Raw genomic sequence first — 23,283 nt, forward strand, 5'->3', positions numbered from 1 at the left:
TGCATGGTTATTCCAGTCAGTGTTCTGTGTCTGTCTGCATGGTTATTCCAGTCAGCATGTGTGCCGGTCCACATGATAATCCCCATCCTTGCCAGGTCAGATCAGTTTTTCCCCTTGCTGTTTGGGCCTTCTCTCCCTTCCCTTCTCCGCAAGGACCCAGTTAGTTACTGGCTTTGAAGGAGCTGGTTTAGCCAACAGATTTGCCAATCTTTGCTGTGGCTTGTCCTACTCCTTGGCACCCTCTCCCTTAGCATCCCCTTCAGCCTGTCTTTGGGCATGGCCTTGGGGGAGGCCATGACTCATGTAAGTGGCAAGCAGTGGCCATGGCTGTGCTCAGACGCAGACAGTTCTGGACTCCACACGGCTCCTGTGCGAGCCTTCCTACTACAGACCAGTTGTTTAGAATGAGCTTATACAGCAAGACAGACGAAAAACACAGCTTTAGAAATGAGCATAATATGAAGTTTACAGTTCATACAAATTATTCAAACCACAATATTTTACATGCTTTAGCTGAAAAAGATAAGTCCTCTGATTTAAGACACATGGTCTTTCGAATAGTGAAAAGTGGTTAGACCCAGCCACAGTAGCAGTGCTGACTGCCATTCAGCCATTGTGCTGCTTTTATGCAGGGAATTTTTCTCTTGATCAAAATCCAAAATTAGGATGAAAAATTCTTTTTCTAGAAGGATATGTGGAAATATGGAGGGGATGACATATAAGCCTAAGTTGGCAGATTTTGTGCTTGCTCTGTGCTGGAGATCAGGTCCTTCTACGTGCTGGCCAGAAACCATACCTGGCTGGAAGCCCATATGTCTCTCTTGTTCTTTCTACAACTGCAGCTTGCTTCTTTGGGTGCACTGCCATAACTGACTGGAAAACTAGCAGCATTCATGAATGTTGTCTCTACCTGGTCGTGACATGCCAGAAGTCAGACCAGGCCAGCTCTAGTGGCTTTGTAATTATTTTATTAAGTAAAGAAAATATCCAAGAAATATAATTTTGATTTTAGTTTTTAAAATTGTTTTTTATTTTTATTTATGTATTGTTTTTATATGTTATATGTATATGACAAAACAAGTACACAGGTCCCAAGGGTGTGGTGTGGTGTGTGTGTGTGTGTGTGTGTGTGTATGTATGTGTGTGTGTATGTGTGTGTGCACGTATGTGTGTGTGTGTGAGAGAGAGAGAGACAGACAGACAGACAGACAGACAGACAGAGTAGGGCAGATGCACAGGTCCCTCAGTGTGTGTGACAGGGAGTCAGAGGACCACTTTTGGGGGTGGGTTCTCCTACAGTTGTGGAATCAAGGTGCAAATACAGGCTGGCAGGCTTTTATGGCCAGCCCTTTCACCTCTGTGCCGTCTTGTTAGCCCTAAAGCTTATTCTATAGTGTTCAGACCTCACTGATTTAGTAGGAAGTAAGGATTCCCAAATCAACCTGTCCAGAGCCCAAACTCAGAAAGGCAGAATTCTGCAAATCAATACTCATACAGAAGCATACAGAAACTGAAGTTATACAACCCCAGGCAATACACGTAATCCAAACAAATGTATTACTGTATTGTGCATAGATAACATTTCTTTCAGACACATGTACAGAGCTCTTTAGAAAACTTTAAAGTCATAATTACTAGTCTGTAATTATGAACTGTAGGGCCTACTTGGTATTACCAACAAAAAATGGATGGGTGCCTTTAAGTCTTAATTTATGGAACTATGACATGAAGTAACATAAATAAGAAGTTGTTAATGACTTTAAAAATGTGTTATGAGTGTTTTGAGTTCTGCGGGTGTATTATTTGGGTATTTTGCCTCATATTATAAACGTAAAATTTTACATTATTTATTATATACATAAAATATCACATCTGTATCATGACATACACATAGATACAGATTTCAGTGTTAAAATCCATGCCTTAAAAAAGACATATATCCTCTGAAGGGAGTTAACAGAGGTATGATAAAGTACTGAAGAATTATGATGGTGGTAAGACCCTGACCCAATGCACTCAAATGCTGTATTTATACTGTATAGAGGGTAGACCAGCTTTGCCCATTAAAACTGTCTGTGGCAAGCATGATCTTTATTTTTTCAATAACTACTAGCTCGTGTATAAACACTTGGAACTTATCTGGAATGAAAGAAAGAGCAGCTGTAGTTTATGTGTTAGAACTGGATCTAACTTTAAATAGATACATGTGACTGGCAACTACCCTATTAGACACTGCATTTCTCAAACCTTACTTATCTCAGGATTCTTTTCATTTGGAAATAATTGGCCCAGAGTACTTTTAATTATGTAAGTTATTATTAATTGATCTTAATTGTATTCAGACTTTAAACTCATAAAGTTTTAAAATATTTTATACTTAATAGTCATTATTAATGTTAACATTTTATGAGAAATAAAATAGCATAAACATTAAATAATGGCATTGTTTTGTGTGTATAAAGTTTTCTAACCTGCTTTTATAGAAATGACAGAGTTCTTGTATCTACTACTCTCTTCAATCTGATATAATTTTGCAGTTTTCCCTCAGTAACAGTAATATATATCTGCCCCTCCCCAGCTTGAGGGTGTGCTGTGCAGTAAGCACTTATAGGCCTGATTGAAAAGCACCTCAATAGGTTGGCAAAGCACACCCATTGGTGTGTCAATGAACATCAGTAATGGATCAGAGACTTTCAGTAGCTGGGGACAGCTGTGGAATAGAGGAGGACGAGGAAGCTTGCTAGCACAGGCATCTGTCTCTCCTGCTGCATGAGAATGCACTGCTCTTCTCATCCCCTGCCAATGATGATGCAATAAAACTGTGAGCCAGTTCATCTTGTCTCACACAGCCTGAGAGCTCAGAGAGGATCTGATCTTGACTCTTGCTTATCATTAACTGTAGCTCTTAACCACTCAAAACATTCGAACATTTCTCCTTAGGAAGTTGAAAACTTAAGCTCTTTCACATAATGGTAATGTATTATTGCTTCTCCATCACATGTATAATATGCCAATATCACCATTCTTGTTCTTTGGGGCAATTAGTAAAATAAGACTTACTTGAGCATAAGCATTGGGAAAAAACACAGTGCTAGTTAGTCTGCTAATAGAAATGGTTACTAAATGGCCATTGGGTGGGAAGAATACACACGGAAGATCTGCTTCACAAGGAATGATTCCCATGCCGGTAGATGGACCACTGCTCAGAGAAGCATGGAATTTATAGTTTATGCATCATTTACTTCTGAAATGTTCCATTTAATATTACTGAACCAAAATTAATTCTAAGTAATTGACACTATGAAAAATGAAATTACCGTTAAGGAGGAAATTGTGTTTGTTACTTTGGTTAAAGTATGTTAAAAGTACACACAGACATTGTATGTGTTCTGTGAAAATGAATTAAGTATCAGGGTCTTAAAACTTAATTATTGTTTGGGGAGTTGAGTGGTGCTCCAGTACATTTTGTAGGTCTCACACGTGGTGAGAGCCATCTTGAACTTGGAATAGACCTTTTACTTTTTAACAAACTTGTAACTTCTTGCATCAATTAGTAATTAGTAATTGGAATAGATCAGTTGACTAAGTTGTACAAACTTTATAAATGCTGACATTTTATTTTGCTGTATTTAAAAACACCAATAGTGGCACCATCTGCTTCAGAAAGATCTTTTATGTTGAAAATTGTAGAATTTTCATGGCAGTCAACTGGTTTTCCAGAATTCAGATTTAATCCCAAATCTCAAGTTTTAGAATTGGCAACATATTTGGTGGTGATTTTCTCAGAGTGGGGGCCTTTCTTGGTGAAGTCTGAGAAAATGTCTGTGAGTGCCTGCATCTGCGCAACCACCTTCCCATGGTTTGTTCACAGAAAATAAATCGGAGCTCCCTAGAAAACTCGTATAATCCTGGGTTATTTACCATAAGACAGTCTTACACTCTGGTGTCAGCATGTCTTGTATCCCTGATGTTTTGTTGCAGAATGTTAAAAGGAAATCAAGAGGGCTCCAGACCCATTAGGCCAAGGCTTTAATGGGATAAGTTTGCTCTTTCATCGAGGCCGTTGTTAAGTAAAGCTACTGGAGTCTGTGGTTGGGTTGGTTCGGCTTGCTTAGTTGTTTGGTTGGGTTTTTGTTATGTCCTGTTATGGTTTTTTAGGTTGCAAGGGCAGAGTTCCCTCCACTGTCTTGATCTTGATTCATTCCAAAATGTCAATGGTTTTAGAATCATCCTGTTAATAGAGAAGTAAAAGCTTGAAAGGAAGATAACCTGTGTGAGGTCAAATGTCACATCACAGAAGATGAACACCACAGGGTTATCACTGTAGAAATGGGTTTGGCCTTTCTGTATAGATGATAAGGACAAAGGGGACTGATGTAGGGTCATTTAGGAAAAGCTGGTAGAGATTGATGTCATGTAATGACAAGTCTCCTTCTTTTTTATTGTGTTGCCTATAAAAATAAAAGTAGGAAAATTGCCATGTTAAAATGTATTTAATCATGTTATTTTGTTAATCAGCCACAGATTTGACAAGTGTTTAGTGAGTGCTTTGCGTAAGTTATTTTTAATTGCTATGGAATGAGAAACAATTGCATGCAGAACAGAATAATGATAAACCAATAAGTCGGTATACTACCTGTCTACAGAGGTTCTGTAACAACTTCTTCTCTTTGAAGCCCCAGAATTTGAGTTTTAACTTTTTTTTTTCCATGCTGTTGGACAAACATTTACCTTCTTTGGCTTTCAGTTGTCTTAAATGTGAAACATGAGACAATGTTTCCAGATTTCAAATTCATTAATTTACGATGTAGTCACCCTTTGCTGACACAACTTGCCTCAGTTACTCTCTAGGAAGCCGTAAAACCACCGCCAACCCATTGGCTCCTGTTTTTAAGTCACTCAATGTGAGTCAAGCAGCACTCTTCCTTTATTGACATTTTATCGGAATGTGCCATGTCACCAACGACCTAAAGCAACTCACAAAACTTATGGAAATGTGGGAAATGATCACTGTTGCAATTAGGTAAGAATGAGGAAAAGTCTACTATGCCACACACTCAGCAGTCGAGTGCCTGTCTGGCATGCCTGAGGGCCTGGGTTCAAATCCTGTGGTTGTAAGAGCCCCATCAAAGTGTTTGTGTTTTAGCTTGTACACTAATTCCATAAAAATTGTACATGTTGTGCATGCTTGGCAGAACCTGTAAAAGTAGCAACGTAGACCTAATGGTGTGAACAGTGGTGTAAAAGCTGCGTCTTCATCCGCATGCACCTTACGCCAATGAGAGCACAACAGGTAACATTACAGCCTCCTCAATACATGCATGCCCTCGTCCATACAGCCTGTAAATATGGCTCTGACATAGGAGAGTGAAGGACAGGTTATCTTAGCAATCGGCTCACTCTTTATTTTTTTTAAATTAGTGTAGGAATGATAAGCTTCACTATGGTTCACATCTGGCACCTGCACACATGGCACCTGCACACGTGGCACCTGCACATGTGCACATCACTTACTTTGCTCTTGGTTACCCCATTACCCTCTCTTTTTCCCCCAGAGAGTCTGTCCTATACCTTCATGTCATATATGTAAATTTTAAATTGAGTTTATGATAGAAAACATGCAGTGCGAGAGTGTGTGTGTATGAGAGAGAGACAGAGACAGAGAGACAGACGGAGAGAGAGGAGAGAGAGGGGGACAAGCACATGTGCATGTGGAGGCCAGAGGTTGATGTGGTGACCTTCTCTTCTAGTTCTCACCTTGTTTTTTGAAACAGAGTTTTCATTTAACTTGGAGCTCACCAACTGGCTAAGCCTGGCTGGCCAGTGCACTCCAGGGATCTGCCTGTCTCTGCTCTGTGCCCCTCAGTGCTAGAGCTATGAATCTGCACCATCATGCTTGGCCTACATGAGGACCTGAATGCAGATCCTTATGCTTACACACCAGCTCTGTGTTGCCTGGGCGGTCTCCTCACCTCCAAGCATGCAGTATTTCACTTAGTATTATCTCCAGTTCCATTCATCTTCCTGCACATGGCACAGCTTATTCTTTATGGCCGAATAAAAATCCCCTTGTGTATAATGCAGCATCCTCTTTAGCCATTCTTCTGTTGATGGGCATCTAGGCTGATTTCTCTTCCTAGTTACTGCGGCTACTGTGAATAGCACAGCAGTAAACATGGCTGTGCAAGCATCTCTGGTTCTCTGATGTAGATCTTTGAGAATATGCCAGGAATCGGATAATTGGATCATGTGGTCGTTCCGTTTTTAATTGCTTGAGGTCCCTCCATGTAGATTCCTCGGTGGCTGTACTCATTTAGATTTCTGCCAGCTCATTGCTACCTTCTCCTCCTACCCCCACATCCTCACCAGCATTTGGTTTTTGTTTTGTTTTTTCTTGATAAGCGTTGTCTTAGTTCATTTCCTGTTGCTATGATAAACACCATGACTAAAATCAAGCTTGAGAGGAAAAGGTTGATTTCATTTTAGAACTCTTAGGTGGCAGTCAGTCATAAGGGAAGTCAGGGCAAGAACTCAAGCCAAACCCAGGACAGAAACAGAAGCAGAGACCATAGAGAAGCACTGCTTACTGACTTGTTCCCCATGGCTTGCTCAGCTGGCTTCCTCAAACAAGCCAGGATCACGTGTCCAGGAGTAGCACTACCCTCAACCTTACCACATAAGTCATTAGTCAAGAAAATGACCCCACAGACTTGCCTATGGGCCACCCTGACAGAGGAACTTTTTCAGCTGAAGTTCCCAAATGCCCATTTGTTGTTAACTTGACAAGAAAAAAATCTAACTAGAACAGCCTTATTGGCACAAAATGAGATATCAGGTAATATTTATTTACTTAGGACTCACTTTGGCCTTAAACTCACAGAGGTTTGTCTCCCGAGTGCTGGGACTAAAGGCATACACCATATCTGGCAACTAACCTTAAGATAGGATTCACTGAGTAGGCCCAATGTGAGGATCCATAAAGGCAGAAATTGGAGGCCAAAGAAGTGCTGGTACAGAAAGACGTGCTATGACAACCTCAGCAGGCCGTTGCTGACCTTGAAGATGGGCAAGACTTCAAAATGAGGGTAATGAGCAGCCTCTGGAAGTCTAGAAAAGAACATGGTGGATGTGGTGGTATGAATGAAAATGGTGCCCATAGACTGAGTGGACTGTTTAGGAAGGATTAGGAGGTATGGTCTTTTTGGAGGAGGTGTGTCACTGAGGATTGGATTTGAGGTTTCAAAAGTCCATCCCAGACTCAGTTTTCCTCTGTCTCTGCCTCACAGATCAGATGGAGGTGCTCAGCTACTGTTCCAACACTGTGCCTGCCTGCTGCCATTCTTCCCACCATGATTGTCATGAACTCACCATCTGAAACTGTAGGCGACCCCTCAATTAAATGCTTTCTTTTATAAGTTGTTTGGTCATGATGTCTTCACAGCAATAGAAAAGTAACTGAGATCATGAGGTAACTCAAGGCACTGGCAGAGTTTTATACTTCACACTTGAATCATTAAAGTGTAACAGGAAGCTAATGTACAGAGAAATGACAATAGAAGAAGATGAGCAAATCTCTACAGATGATAATTGCAGAAGGTAATGGCTGCCTGGCAGGGCATAAGCAAGATAACATGAGAGTGTGAAGAATGGAGGAGAGACCTGAGAGGAGACTGAGGGAAAGATGAGAAAAGGCTAAGAGGGTGAAGAGAGGCTCAGTATTTACAATGAACTACTATCCTCTAGTGATAACATATGACTGTGCAGTAGGCAGAGCATATGCAGAGCCAGGAAGGCTACAATAGCACAGAGAAGCAAAGGTCTTCAAAGAGACTATGTGTTACATGTTTTCAGGCAATCACCTGATTCATGGTGTGGTTCTGGTCCAGAGGAGGGGCTAAGTTTGAAATAGGAGCGGTAGCTTTAGAGACAGTGAAGTAACCAAGAGGCTAGTTGATAGATTGGATATGAATTCTAAAATTATGTTGTAATTTGGCATTAGGCAAGAGAAGGGAAATAAGACGCCTAAAAGTAAAGCAGTCCAGAGACATGTCTCCTGAGGCTCATTCTCCAGAGTGTGTGTCATGGGACGAGGGGTGTTGGGGATCCAAACTGGTGTGTGTGTGCAGACTGCCGTGTGTGGTGAATAGCAGGAAGTCGTGAGGGAGCGTGAATCTTGAGAGATCGAGTTGCCAAGAGCTGGGGTTTGGAATGGCTGACTTTTGGAGTGGAAAACTCTTAACAATTTTGTATGGGGAATAATCTGAAAGGAGTCTGATTATGTGCCCTCTACTTCTATCCTGAAGGAAAGAGAAGTGACAAGGATATATGAGACTAAAATGTATTGGAGTCTAAAAAGTTGAAAAAGATGAGATTAGATGTTTGTTGGGCATTTAACAGTTCTCCAGGATCCCCACGCTTCTCTTTATGTCAGGGGACTTGATTTCTTGAGGCATTATAGCCTGCTTCTGAGTCTGGCCATCAGCGCTGCATGGCTTCTGCCAGCATCTCCATCTTGAGAGCCTAACAGTCTGTCTCCATGACTAGAAAAGTGCCTTTTGAGGGGTTTGCTTACTCAGTACATGTAAAGCATGAAATCTTACCCCCCCCCAACTCTGGAGAATAAGACTCGTAAGACATGCCTCTGGCCTTTATAACTTTGTGTTTGATAACAGTGCCTCACTAAGTTGCTCAGGCTACTCAGGAGTCTGTATCCCAGAGGGCTTTGAACTTGATCCTCCTGCCTCAGCTTTCTGATAGCTGGAGCTAGAGGCTTATGCCATCAAGCCCAGCTGATAAACATATCTTCATTTGCAACCTAAATGAAGTAGAGCTTTCTGTCATCTCTGCACATGGTACTCAGTACTGTCTATGCAGTTCCCAGGAGCGGCCACTTCTGTCTTCACTGCTGATTTATCCAGAAGATAAAATGTGTAGGAGAATGTGTGCTGGTTCACAGGCATTAGTTTATAGGATATCTCAGCTTTGCTGGAATCAATTATGTACAGATTCTATTCTAGTAAGAATAGAATGTCTGTTGATTTTCAGGAAACTCAAGTAAAACAAAATGTCCAGAGATTTCTTTCATTCATGTCTTCCTAATTTCCCAATAATCATTTCAAATTAAAATAGAAACAAAATATTAAGAATTTTATTATATATCATATTAGCAAGGCATAAAAGAGTATTTGGTCGTGGTTCAAGTCCTAGCACCCTTGTTTTCTATGTGACCCATACGTCAGCATTTAGTTTTATGCTACCATATTTCTTTACTATAACATGCAATCCATAGCTTTTTTTTTTTAAATCATGTGTTGCAGAAGTGGAACTCTTTGAAATTATGACTTCTTTCTGATACTTTCGAGGCATTCTAGATAACTAAGGAATGTGTTCACATTTGAAATGTTGTGTTCTATAATAGATCTCAGTAAATTCAACTCCAGTTAGCTGTAAATGGTTTCCAGTGCCTCATTAAGAAACAAGTTTCTGGCCAGCCATGATGGCACAAGCCTTTAATCCCAGCATTTAGAAGGCAGAGGCAGTTGGATCTGTGTGAATTTGAGGTCAGCCTGTTATAATACTGAGTTCCAGAAAAGCCAGAGCTAGAGAGTGAGACTCTGACTCTCAAAAAAAAGAGAAAAGAAAGGAAAGGGAAAGGAAGGGAAGGGTAGGAAAAATGAAAACAAAAGAGTAAGAAGCTCCTGGGCCAGCAGGGGGCGCTCAGCAAGCAAGGGCAATAGCGTTGCCAAGCTCCTCTGTGACCTTTGTTGGATCACCAGAACCTACATGGTGGAAGGAGAGAACAAATTCCCCAAAGTAACCTCTCTGTGCATGTCTCCTCCACACACACACCCCATCCCACTCAGGAACAAACAAACAAACAAACAAACAATAAATAAATAAATAAATAAATGCTAAAAATTTAAAGGACTAAGTTCCAGCTTGGACTTTATTATTGTAAGCCCAGGCTTTTATGTATGTACAATAGAAGAGCGAGGAGTCTTTGTTTCCTTGGCAGGACTGAGTGCCTCGCTATTGAAACTGGCCCTTGAGAGAGCTCCTAGGCCAAGGGCGCAGCTGGCCTCAGGTCAGGGTAGGGCACTGAGCACCCCTGTCACTCCTAGAAGCCAGCTGGGGAAGCAGGGGTCCCCTCCCCTCTGGTTCCCCTTCCACCTAGCAGGCTTACACTATAGACTAGCGCCTCTAGTCTACTTCTCACCAGGCAGAAGAAAGGAAATCCATTAGGATAGAATTTTTGTTCCCGTCCTCATATTTTTTTTATCATCAGTTCAAAATCAACAGGTCTCAAAATTAAAGACAGAAATTACAAAATATTTACTTACTGGTTTATATTTTTATAAGATGAGAAAAAAACCTGAGAGCAAACACCTGTGGTTGACTGTGGTATGGCGGGTAGGTGCCACTGTAACTGCACTGGAGGGGTTTTCTCTTGAGGACTGAAAGCACCTTCCCTCTTCAAGGCGTGGACAACTTCCTGTATACATGGGAAGGGGCAGAAACTGCCCCGCCCCTTGCTTCTTAACAAGTGTTACCTTCCCTGTGTCTCCCATAATTTCATGTCTTATGTGGCTATGAACAGAAAAGGTGAGTGTCATATATACTTTGTAACACATCGCTGCCTTTCATAAAGGACATTATTAATTAAAATAATTTTTAAATGTACTTACGATTTAGTTATATGATTTCTGTCCTTCCCAGTCCTCCAGTCCCTCCTATTTCTCCTCCCTCCAAGTCTATTTATATCTTCTCTTCCTCTGTCTCAAATCTGTGGCCACTTTTCCTTTGATTATTTTATACACACACATATGCATGTATAATACACATATGCATGTGTAATTCACATATGCATATGTGTAATACATAAGCAGCCTGCTGCATCCATGAAGTGTTGACTGCATGTGTACACTTTTAAGCATGACCACTTAAAATTTAGCTAATTTGGAGGCTCATCACTGGGGAAGACTGTTTCTCCCACTCCCAGCAATCATTAGCTGCCTGTAGTTGTATCTAGGGTGGGGCCCAGTGAGTTTCCCCTTCTGTGTTAATATGCCTATTGATTTTGTCACTGTTCAGTTCTCATTCTTATCTTGGGTGTAGCTTCCCTGTCATTTCTAGGGGACACAGTCTCACAGCAGACTTCCTGGTCCTCTGGCTCTTAGAGTCTTTAGTTCCTCCTTCTGACATGTTCCCTGAACCATAGGTTCAGGAGTTGTGATGTAGATGTATGGGGGTGAGGGGCTGGACACCTCATGATCAGCTGTTCTCAGCTTTTTGACCAGTTGTGGTTTTCTAAAGTGGTCTCTGGTACAAAGAGCAGCTTTGTTGATGAGGGCAAGGACTACTCTTCCTGTGGGGAGAAGAATAGGTAGACTTCCATTAAGTGGGACCAGTAGACCCTCCTCAGAGAGTCACAATTCACTCGCCCTGGGAAGCTGGCTAGGTTTCCAGCACCCAGCAGCATTTCCCTCCTGTTGAGCTGGCCCTAAGTCCAATTATAGAGCTGTCATTGCCCCCATATGAGTGCCAGCATTGTATGGGTAGGACTATCCTGCTGTCAGGTCATTCCCAGGTGTCACAGTGGGGAGGACTGTTGATTGTGTTTCCCTTGGCAGATTCCACAGCACCTTCTGGAACTATGAGAGCAAGTTTGCTGTCGAGGTTCACACATGTATATTTACAGTTACTGCCTTCTTAAATGTCATTTGAACCTTTCTCTTTTACATTTCATTATCTTTTGAATTTTTTATTGTTCTTATTTTTATTTCATTGTGTTTATGAGCATGTGTGCTTCCTATAGAATGAGTGTAAAGGTTAGAGAACAACCATGGGAGTTGGTTCTTTCCACCATTTGAGATTCAGGTACTGAGTTCAACTCTTCAGGCTTAAAGACAAGGGTCCTTCTTTGTTACACCATTTCTCCAGCTTTCGCCGCCCTATGGTGATTACTGGGAGGGTGGGGGAGTGGTATTTCAGTATGGCTTGGTTTGGTTTTTCAGTCTCTATAGTCCTGCTATCCTGGAACTCATGTATGTTTAAGGACCAGACTGTCCTTAAACTCAGGGAGCTCTGCCTGTCTAGGCTTTCTGAACTTTATTAGTATTTTCAGTTGTAACTTGTACTTATTATCAGAAAGTTCAAATTCATAAAAATATTAAAAAAGTATTTCCTTGAATTCCAGTTAAGTTTCCTGAAGTTTGCCACTAGTAACAGTAATCTGAAAGTTATTTTAACGTTTAAAATTTATCTTTGTTATTTCAAAGCAAGGTAAACATTCAAAATATATGAACACAATTAAGCAGAAAAAATACTATTTCTATAGCTTACTTCCTCATTTGTATGTCCTTCCAGACAAATGTCAATTAATATTACCCTACATATATGTAGTGCTGTATGGCACTCATTATAACCCCTGCAAGAATGGAACCAAAGTTTTATAAAGGATCTTTACATGTATCCATAAAAAGAAATAGATCTCCCATTAGTGTTCATAGGCTTTGTCATTATAATGAGTTTACTGATAGAAATATATGCATTTAGGGTAAATGCTAAGGAATTTGTTTTATTGATAGATAAATATTTTCAGCTTTGATAAGCATTGCCAAATTAATCCTGCAGTGTTCTCCTTAGCTCTCACACTGTTTTTCTGGGACCTTTTTCATCCAATATTAAACTCCTGTCTATCCATTCATCCAGTAGATAATGGAAGTCAGTGATAGACACAGCCAGCCTCTGAGTGAGGATTTTTCAAGTTTACAATGAAATGAAAATACACCAATTCAGTAGGGCCGAGCTTTGGTCTTTTCCTCAGCTAACCGTTGTGATGTGGGAAGTTGTCTTACCATAGTTCTTGCTCACCCTGGGGTCCTTGATATTTCCAACTGAAGATGGATCCATTTGGATAAGATGCAGTGATAAGTTGAGGGTTTCATCAGGAGAGAATGTGTGTAATATTGAGGGTTCGATGAGGTCCATATATTTAAATAGTGGTTAGAAAATACCACTGAGCAGTGAAATTGGGTAACCTTCTCAGGTAGAGGGGCACAGCATGAAAGCCTGGACACAGAGGACAGTGTAGCTAGCATGCACGGAGCCCCAGGTGGAACAGATGATGTCAGAGTGACAGGGGAGTGGGGTCAGTTCGTAAAGGGACTTCCGGTGTCGTGGATGAAATGGACAGCCATTAGGGGATGATCTGAGCAGAGGGGAGTGAGGCCCCTGTTGCTGTAGGAGCTCTTATCTTATGGACAGATAGGCCTGAGAGAAAGAAACAAGCCAGAAGTACAACTGGGGGATTGCCCTGGCCAGTGGAACAATAGAATATTACAAGTCCCTGAGACTCAGACACCAGCAAGAGTGGAATTTCCATTTGCAGAAGATGGGGTGACTAGGAAAGGCCAAGAGTTGAGTTTGGGCCATAGCGGGTGTCCACTGAAATGGAGTTGTTAAGTAGTTTGTATGCAAGTATTTTAGGATATAAAATTTTGGGCTAGGCTATAAAGCCAGTTAACAAGTGTCATTTAGAGAGAGAGAGGAGACAGACTGAAGTCCAAGAGATGAAAGATATGAGAAAGCAGCAGCCAGGGAGGCAAATGGAACCTAGCACAACCGAAGGGAAAGGTGGTTTTCTAAAGGAGAGTCATGAGTTGTGACCAGTGTGCAGTAGATCAAGTGTGTCACTGGACTGGTATGGCTGTCCTTCACAGCCATGACAATGGCTAGTGCTAGGTTTTGACTGAAGTGTATTCAAGGTAAAAGAGGGAAGAAACTCATTTTAAAACTTTCCAAGGAACTTTGCAATCAAGAGAAACTGAGCTATGGAGTTGGGGAAAGTGGGAATTTTGAGATCAACATCAACTTTCTTGAGAGCAAGAAAGTTGGAGGCTCGTGCAGAGGTGGTAGATCCTCCTGTGTATCCTGTGAGGAGGACAGCTCTCCTTTCCGTGTCTGGAGGCCACTCATGCTGCTGTGTGTAGTGTGTAATTGCTAAAAACATCCTACCACCTTCCTGGGGCTGTGCTCTCTGCTTAGTTCCGAGACCATGCTCCTGCCAGCCCCTGTTGGCTAGCTACTCCAAGCTGCCGACCGACAGCTACCCCAGCTTTCCTCTTTCTCTGCCCGCCTTAGCTCCATGGATGGAAAACACTAGACAGTTTTAATATTTTAAAACTAGCCAGATAGCACAATTGCTGGGCTCTTATTAGGTAACCAATTTCAGCCAACTGCTGGTGGTGGGGGCCTCCATTTCCAGCTGCCCAAGATCACACATGGTTGTACTGTGCCTCCCATTCCAAAACCTGTAGAAAAGACCTCCTCTATCTCTACATCCCTCTTTTCCTCCTGGGACCCAGAAGTCCCACCTTTCCCTTCACCCAGCAGTTGGTTTCCACCGTCTTTATCAACACAATCACGAACCAGTTAGGAAACCAGCACCTCCCTCTACAGCCGGGTGTACATTTTGTATATTATTATTGACTAATCTTTTCCTTGTGAGGGTTTTGAGGGTTTTTGTGTATCATAAAGAAATTGGCTGTGTCTGGTGCTTGTAGATAGTGTCCACATTGTTGGTCTGTGCTGTGAATGAAGCAGCCTTTTTAGCTGAAAACTAAAACTCCTGCATTGACTTACAAATTTGTGTTTGTTTGGGGTCTGTTTTTGGATGGTAGTGAAGCCCAGGACTGCCCCAGTGGCCTGTGCCTGTGAAAGTTACCTGAAGGTGTGCTTGCCCTTAGTGACAAGTCTGCATCCTCCCATGACTCCCGTGGCTGTTATTTTCCTTAATTTTCCTGAATATTTTTATTTTCTCAGATAATACTAACAATGTTTCTTCAGACCGAGTGCATCGTACTCCACTAAGAGTTTTGCATATATGATTCCCATCACTATGATAAACCATGCTAGAGACACATTCCCATCTTACAGAGGAGGAGGCTGAGATGAGAAGGGTAAGACACTTGCAAGGTGCTGTGGACAGCACGTGACGGTGCCAGGATTTGAACCAGGCAGTCTGAGCAGAGACCACTGCAGCACCTGAGTCTGAATCATTTCCATGTGTCAGCCAGTATGCATGCTTAGTGTCCTCATTAAAATTGTGCTGTTACAGATGATTTTAGGTAGAGTTGGCATGTTTATAAGATAAAAATCATCTTTATCCAGTAAGATGTACCTTTTCATGCATTTGTTTTGACCTTCAGTAGAATACAAAAGGTCTTCATGACAATCTTTCCTGTCCCTACACTTTTCCTTCATGTCCTGCCTTTGTGTAGTTCATATTAGTGGAGTTTTTCCTTCCATTTTATTTTCAGCTGGTTATTGTTGGCATATTAAAAAGTTATTATTTTTTCAGTTTGTCACAAGTGTTTACCAGTTTTCTAAATGCTAATATTTATTTAGTCCTATTTTTCTGAATTTTTCAGAAATATTATACTACCTGCAAATAAGAAATTTCACTTGCTCATTTAAGTATAATTTTCCATTTAATCTTTTTAAAAATTAACTGCTTTAGAACATTGTTAATAATGACAAGGATTTTTATCTTATAAATATCCCTAGTGCATAAATAAATAACATGACACAAGTTCAGATTATTCCTGTATTTTGTGTGGACGTGTGTGTGTCTATGTGTACAACTGTGATGTGTGTGTGATGTATGAATTATGTGTGTGTGACTGTGATGTGTGTGGGGTGTGAAGGTGCAAGAGCCTTACAGAGAGAGGCCAGAGGAGGACGTCAGTGTCCATCCCTGCCACTCTCCTTATTCCTGTGAGACAGTGTCTCTCAGTGGACCTAGAGCTGAGCTAGCAGCAGCCACACACACGTGCCCTCATCTGCCTACCCAGCACAGGCATCCCAGGCGGTCATGGTCATGCCCAGCTTTGCTTAGGGCCTAGGATCCAAACTCAGGACTTATGTGTTCAGCTGCCCCTCTAGGCCTAGTGTGGTTCCCTACACAGATCAGCAAAGAATGGTAAGTTATTCTTCCAGATGCCTTCTTCACTCCTCACAGATCGTTCTCTCTGTCCCTATGGTAATAAAGTCTCTCATCTGACTCCTGGTGTTTGCCTTAGTCGTTCAGTAAATTAATGAGGTGCTTTACTTTTCTTGAGCTGTGACTTGTGACCTGAAGCTGACTTGAGCGGAGATGCCTGAGAACCCTTTTCAGAGCTGAGTCCACAGCTGTGCTGCCTCAGAGCAGAGTTGGGGTGCTGCTGTGTGCTCTGTCAGCAAGCACAAGAGTTAATCGGCCTCAGAAGAAAGCCTAAGAAAGGTTCTGGAAATTTGGGGATGGTTAGTCAGTTTTTTTGGCAATGTCCCAGTTTTATTGTAACGTCTTCATGTGCTATCTCATCTGTAAAATAAACTATAGCCATCTACATTTTCCTAGAGAGAATTTTCATCTACATTATCAAATTTAGACTTGCTTAGACTTATGAAAACATTCATAAAGTTCCTTTATAATTATAGTTACTTTAATTTCGCTTGTTTTTTTATTCACTTTTATTCATGTGAGTCTCTCTGTCTGTCTGTCTGTCTGTCTGTCTGTCTGTGATTGCTGGACCCACATACATGCTAGGTAAGCACTCTTGTACTGAATTATATCTCCAACCCACTGTATTTTAATAGCTAATGTGTGTTTTGTAGTTTTTTTCCGCAGTCAAGTAGGCTGGTGATTATTTGTATTATTTGATCCTTAAAGACAGAATTTTGCATAGATTTGTCAGGACATGGCCTATAGTTTTGCTTTAATTAGTCTGTTTTATTGTTAATTGTTTCATACTTTTCTTGGGTTTGTCACACTAATGTTCTATAAGTTAAAGTTCATGTAAGTTAAAAATCATAAAGAATCTATTAAAAAATTATAAACATGTGATTTGTCTATGGAGGGTAAGCAAAGAGCAGAATAAGGGTTGAGAGCACTGAAGACAAATTCTGTGACTTCTAGCATTTGTTCTATAAAGGGAGACGAGGAGAAAATAAAAGCTCGGATTCCACAGGTGACGGCAGCCACTTGCCTGTCAGCTTTCATTCTATTAATAGCTTCATATGAAGACAGTGAAAGCCACCAGGCCACTGCAGGGCGGGCTCACAATCAATGCCTTTCATGGAAGTTAGGTTTCAAAAGGTACTTCAAATATATAAAACCATTTTATGATTACTGATCAATTGAGTATATATATACCTTTGACTAAGGACAGTATCTACAGAGTGATGAAATATCACTCCCCGAGTTTCCAAAGCACTGCCGTTATCAAACCTGATATGATTGATTGACACTTGGGTGATCTACAACTAGTTTGATGCCTGATTTTATTTTTAAGCTTAAGTAATTATAGACCTTGTGCACTGTATGTTACCTGTATCTGACATGAAGTATGCATACTATTACCTCATATAATGAAATGCATGTAGATAATAAATTAATGCTGTCTGTCATTGAGGTTAAAAGCCAGGTCAAGTCGCATTTTCAATGTGCACCAAGTATAGTAGGTATGTCCTTCTCTTTCCTAGAATACTGTTGTGCAGAACTTTGCCTAACTTGTGATTTTTCAGATGGTCTCTCCTTTTCTTTCTGTGTATTTATCTATTTGGTGGGGGCACCTCCATCCCTTTTTTCTGGAATTACTAATAACATTTACTTATATTGTCTAGTTTCTTCACTGAGAAAAGTGTGGCCTCAAATTGAATCTACAAATGAGTCTGTGCCTATTTACAGAAGGCAGAATCCTAGGTACCATCTTTATAAGATCAGACATACACACATGTGCACACATGTGCACATCCCTGTGTATGTGTATATGTGTCATATCTGTATAAATGTTATGTTCATTCCTACTAATAGAAATTCACATTCAATTTCTATACCTTTCTCCTCATAGTATACACACCTAACTTTATATTGTTCTCAGCATCATTCTAATACAAGAAAAGCATCCCTGAGCTCTTCCTCATGTCTTATCTCATGACCATACATTAGCCCATTGAGTACAGTTAGATGCAATCTTTATTTGTAAAGATCAGTAGACCTTCCTAAGTAAGATTTCATCTTTCTCCTATGCTGTTGCATATAGTTTTAAAATCAAACTACCACCTTAGCCAGGGAGCTGTGACCACACTGCCAGCCCCTCCTGGCTCCGTTTTGTTTCTCCAGGCTTAGCTCCGTCAAGACACCAGCACTGACCTGGCTTCTCTTTCCTACCCACCTTTGCTCCTGAAGGGGTCGCATTACTAGCTCCACCCAAGACCTTTGAATCCTCCGATAAAAAACACACACTCAGCTTTATGACTTTAGGACTCGCCTGCTAACACAATTGCTGGGTGCAAATAACTCCCGCCTGGAAATATGTGCCCTTAACAATTTTTTATCTCTGTCTCTCTTTCCACCCTAAGCATAATGGCTTGTCCCAATTCGCCCTGTCAGACATCTCTGGCAGCCCACCCATAGTGGAGCAGCAGGCTCTGGCTGCCCCGAGATCCTAATTGCTATGGGATTGCTCCTGCCTAAGCATGGCAGAAAAATACCATCTCTTTCCCTGCATTTGCCTTTTACTCCTGAAACCTCAAAGTCCCACCTGTACCTTTCACCCAGAAATTGGCTCCTGGCCTTCTTCATTGACAAAATCAAGACCCAGTTAGGAAACTAGACCAAATATCAGCACCTCCCCTTATACCCCCACCTTTTCTGTCAAATAAATAAATAAGTAAGTAAATGAATAAATAACTCTTCTCCTAGATATAAATTGAAGAAAACCATAAAAACTAAGTAAATTATACAGTATGAGGTATAAATGGCATCTGGTCTATCAGTTTGTCAATTAGACAAAGTACTTTACCATGTTTCCTAACAGAGTTACGATTTTTATCCTTGGATTATGTTTAGATTCTAGTTGTAATGTCATCCAAAACCATGTCATCCTTTCTATAAACTCTCTCAATGTTAAACAACTTGAGTTTGACTCTGAGACTTTTTGTCAATACTGGAGGCCAGGAGCCAGTTGTTGGGCAAAAGGTACAGGTGGGGCTTCTGGGTCCGAGAAGATAGAGACAGATGCAGGGGAAGAGAGGAGGCTTGTTCTGCAATGCTTTGGAATGAGAAGAAAGCAGCAGTCATACAAGGCCTGGGGCAGTGAGGGCCTGCAGCAGAGGCCGAGGAGGTTGGGGGCGGGGCTAGCTGATAAGCTTAGGGCAGGAGGAGAGATAGAGATAGTAATTGATGAGGACACGCCTTTCAGGCAGGAGACTCTGTGCCCAGCATTGTGCTAGCCGGCATGTTCTGAAATAACAAAACTGTCTACGTATCCTTTATCCGCGGATTCAAAGGTCCTGGGAGTGGGCGGGTTAACACTGCTGATCCTGGAAGGAACAAGAGAGAGCCTAGGGGCTGGTAGTGCGGTCACAGCTCCCAGGAAAAAACGGTAGCATAGTTTTTAAAACTACTCGCAACATTATGTAGATGAGTACTTTAAGGGGCCTGATAGGAATGGATATGATGTAGTTAAACACAAATGAATATCCTCACGTAATGAAGAACCTCTAGAAAGGAAAGCTTTTGCAGACCAAAGCATATGTTAAAACGTGCCCTTAGCTTGTTTCATATATCATCTGACAAAAACTACAAAGTCGATCTTTTCACTCCTACCTCCCTAGTGTCTTCCTCTGTGGGTTAAGTGCTGTTGCCATCCACAGTGAACCATTCCGGTGAGATGCTCTGTTTCTGAAACACAGAGATGACTGTACTGTGACCAAGGCTGCAGTTACCTCCTTCATTCTGAAACCTATGTGTGGAATCTATTGAGCGTTTTCATTATCACCATATATCACTATATCACTTAAGGAAAGGGGATTTATAGAGAATTTTAATTGGTTTAGCTAATACAATGCCATGTTCAATAAATTAAATAATTTAGGAACATTTGAAAGGATTATTGACTTTATCAATGATGATATTACTCAATAGTATACTGTTATTGTGAAATCTTGCGGTTAAATTCTTTTGTCATTTGAAAATGTTTCCATGGCCAGTTGTTCAGTGTGTAACTGAGGAGCCCTAGGGCAAAGGAGACACAATGTGTTTAACAGTAATCACTCTGCAGTGGTCTTCAGTCAAGAGGCTTTGCACATGGTAAAGACTGCAATGTTTGAGTCTAGCTCTGCACTGCAGAACTGCGGACCCTTGTGCAGATCTCCCGTGTTCTCTAAACATTGGTAGACATAGATAATGCAGCGTGCCTGCTTCTTGTGGTTGCACTGAAGATTCAGAGAGGAGGGTAAGGGGCTAGCCACAGCAAACACAGGGTTCTTTAATGCCACCAAGGACTATCTGTAAGCCAGTGGTCGTTAAGCGTGTGGTAATAATAAAAAAGAATTAGACATTTTCCATTTCATACTAAAAGCCATGCTATATATTGTAAGTCATATTGGATGGTTTTTATTTTATTACTTTAATGTAGATGTTTTGCCTACATATATATGTCTGTTCACTATGTGTGTGCAATGTTCAGGGTGTCTAGGAGAGGGTTTTGGATCCCCAGTTCCTGTTTTGGACAGTTTTAAGTCATCATGTGCGTGCTAGGAGTCTAACCCAGGTCCTCTGGAAAAGCAGGCAGTACTTTTAACCACTGAATCATCTCTCCAGTTTAAAACTTTGAAAAACTGTCTTTTCTTTTATCCTTGCTTTCTTTATTTTATTTTTTTTTTTAGTATGGAATGCTTCACGAATCTACATGTCATCCTTGCACAGGGGCCATGCTAATCTTCTCTGTATTGTTCCAATTTTAGTATATGTGCTGCCGAAGCGAGCACCTTTGCTTACTTAATATCCATTGTTATAATTAAATTCAGAACCAGGATGATCACCTGGAACTGAGAATATACCTCTCACAATGGTGAACTAGGGTCCAAAATATGCTTAAAGGGGAGGAAGTACCTGTATCGCCCAGTAAGCCAGCCCTAGTCTACCACAGTATATTTCAGATTAATTTAGGGATGCATTATAAGGTTCTCAACAGATAGAGGCAATAACACTTGAGGGCATGGACACACTCATTGCTGTAACTGGATCATACATGTGGTATATTTGTATTGACTTACTATACCTGTACGCAAAGACTTCATAAAGGATTCCATTCGTGACCCTTTTTACTCAGGATATTTATACATGACCCTAGTATATAACCATAGAAAGTAGGTAATTTGCCTACTTTTCTGTTGCTGTGATAAAACATGAAAGCCAAAGGCAACTTAAAGAAGGAAGATATCATTTGCAGTTCCAGTTCCAGAGAGATGTCAGTCCACAATGGTGGAACGCGTGGCTGCAGGTAGGCATGGCGGCTGGAGCAGGAAGCTGAGGGCTCATGTCTCTTATTACAAGCAGAGACAGAAAACAGGAAGTGGCACAAAACTTTACACTCCAGTACACAAGGAAATACTTCCTCCAGCAAGGCTGTACCTCACCATAAGCTTTCCAAACAGTGCTGCCAACCAGGAACCAAATATTCCATGCCTGAGCCTATGAGGAACATTGTGTTCAAGCCACCACATTAGGTATGCAAATGGAGGACTTTCAGAAGACGAATCACAAAGGATGTATTTAAAAATAATTCTTTGGCATACATATAGTTCTCTAACTTACTAAAGACTAACTTACTAATGAGCTTGATGGTCTTGATTCTTTTCACATGAAATCTGAGCCTTGAGCTTGGTTCTATGGCATAAAACAGTAGAAGTACATTTGCAGCTCTTTCAAAAACCATTGGGAACTCTGTCCTATCTCAAGACAAAGACCATTTACCATTTATATCATGAACTCAAATCAGTAACTCAAATGGCAGTTTTAAAAATCAAATAGCACAGCACAACACAAAGATAATACCAGATTGATACTTACGTGCTGAGGAATAATAGTATTTTGTTTCTGTGTGAGCAAGAAACATTGTGATACAGCTAAAACACTAGTCTGAGTGCTCATCAGTCCCAGAGTTGAGCTGAGGTTCTTCAGGTGCAATCCGTGCCTGCTGTTGTATGCCTAGGACCAACGCTGTGGTGAGGGCCGTGCTGCAGCACGTGCACAGACCTCCCATAGCACCTCGGACTCACTCTGCGTTCTACTGTAAAGCACATTTGGGAGTGCTCTCGGTTAAGAACGCTTTACTGCTATCAGATCTTTTGAGACCCCACATTTAGCACAGTTCATGAAGTAAGGCTGTGATATGTCACACAGAAGTGTAAAAGAAGTGCTCCTTTCACCAAGCTGTCTATTGCTTTAGTCAAAGATTTTGAGATTCAAGGTGCAGAAGACTGAAATGCTGGGCTCTCCTCTTGGTCTCTGGACTCTGATGGGGCCTGCGTTAGTCTGTGTACTTCAGTGGTGCTTTAAAGCAATGCTCTGTACAAGCCCCCACGCTCTAAACGGACAGATCCAGAAAATGGGGAAACTTGATTTCTCTTGCTTGAGTGCCTGAGACAAAAGATTTAGGTGTTTTTCTAGTTTTATGCTACATATCAAAATATGCTCTGTAATTTTACATGTATGTTGTTTTTATGTTTTGGCTGTTCAGCTTATCTTTCATATCACAATGGCAGATTATAATGGGGAACAGGAAAGCCATAGAAAGTGATAGATGATCTTTGGAACACCCTGCAGTGTAGGTCAATAGGGAGTCTGCAAAATACAAGCTATGAAAACAAATGTTAAAATATAATGCACTTGGGCCCTAAAGCCAACTTTAGAGGAAACTTCTAAATGTAAAGCACTCTGTTTATAATGCATTAAATATATAATCAAAAGTTGGCCAAACCACCCATAGCTAACAACAGTAATTATGATAATGTTAAATTACAGTGCTACTTTATCAACTTTATCAAAAGTAAGAACAGCACCACGATGGCTCAGTGACCATTTTGGAATCCCCCAAACGTGCCAGCACTTCCCTTCAACAAGTAGCAGGAAATGGAGTTGTCAGTGTGTGTGCTCTCCTTGTGCACAAGTCAGCCCAGCTCTCCAGAGTAGCCAGGGGTTATTGGAATTGAGAACTGGTTGGCTAGCTATGAAATGCCTCGTTCAAGCATGGTGAAGGTTACTGATAAGGAAGCCTTGAAGGTCACACTGAACGTCAACAGCCTGTCTGTCACTTGCAAAGCCCCCATCTGCACATGCACACACATGGCAGCACCCGCTGTTGACTAGGGGCCCATCGTGAGGCCAGTTTTGAGAATCACCTTTCTGCCTTCCCATACTGTTCCCTCAGCTTGTCTAGACTTGGATGTGGTATA

At 41.2% G+C, this 23,283-nt stretch overlaps 1 protein-coding gene and 1 non-coding gene across 2 annotated transcripts in view; one reads left to right on the forward strand and one right to left on the reverse strand.

The window, feature by feature from the left end:
* Zeb1 (zinc finger E-box binding homeobox 1) overlaps window positions 1–23,283 on the forward strand; it is a 167,404-nt gene that overhangs the window by 87,542 nt on the left and 56,579 nt on the right. The gene's annotated exons all lie outside the window — the stretch shown is intronic.
* Window positions 20,708–20,814, reverse strand: LOC114630124. The gene has a single exon (XR_003712773.1). It is a non-coding gene; the product is annotated as a U6 spliceosomal RNA (small nuclear RNA).

This window comes from Grammomys surdaster, unplaced genomic scaffold, assembly GCF_004785775.1.
Source record: "Grammomys surdaster isolate TR1022 unplaced genomic scaffold, NIH_TR_1.0 328, whole genome shotgun sequence".
In the NCBI taxonomy this organism is placed as follows: domain Eukaryota; kingdom Metazoa; phylum Chordata; class Mammalia; order Rodentia; family Muridae; genus Grammomys; species Grammomys surdaster.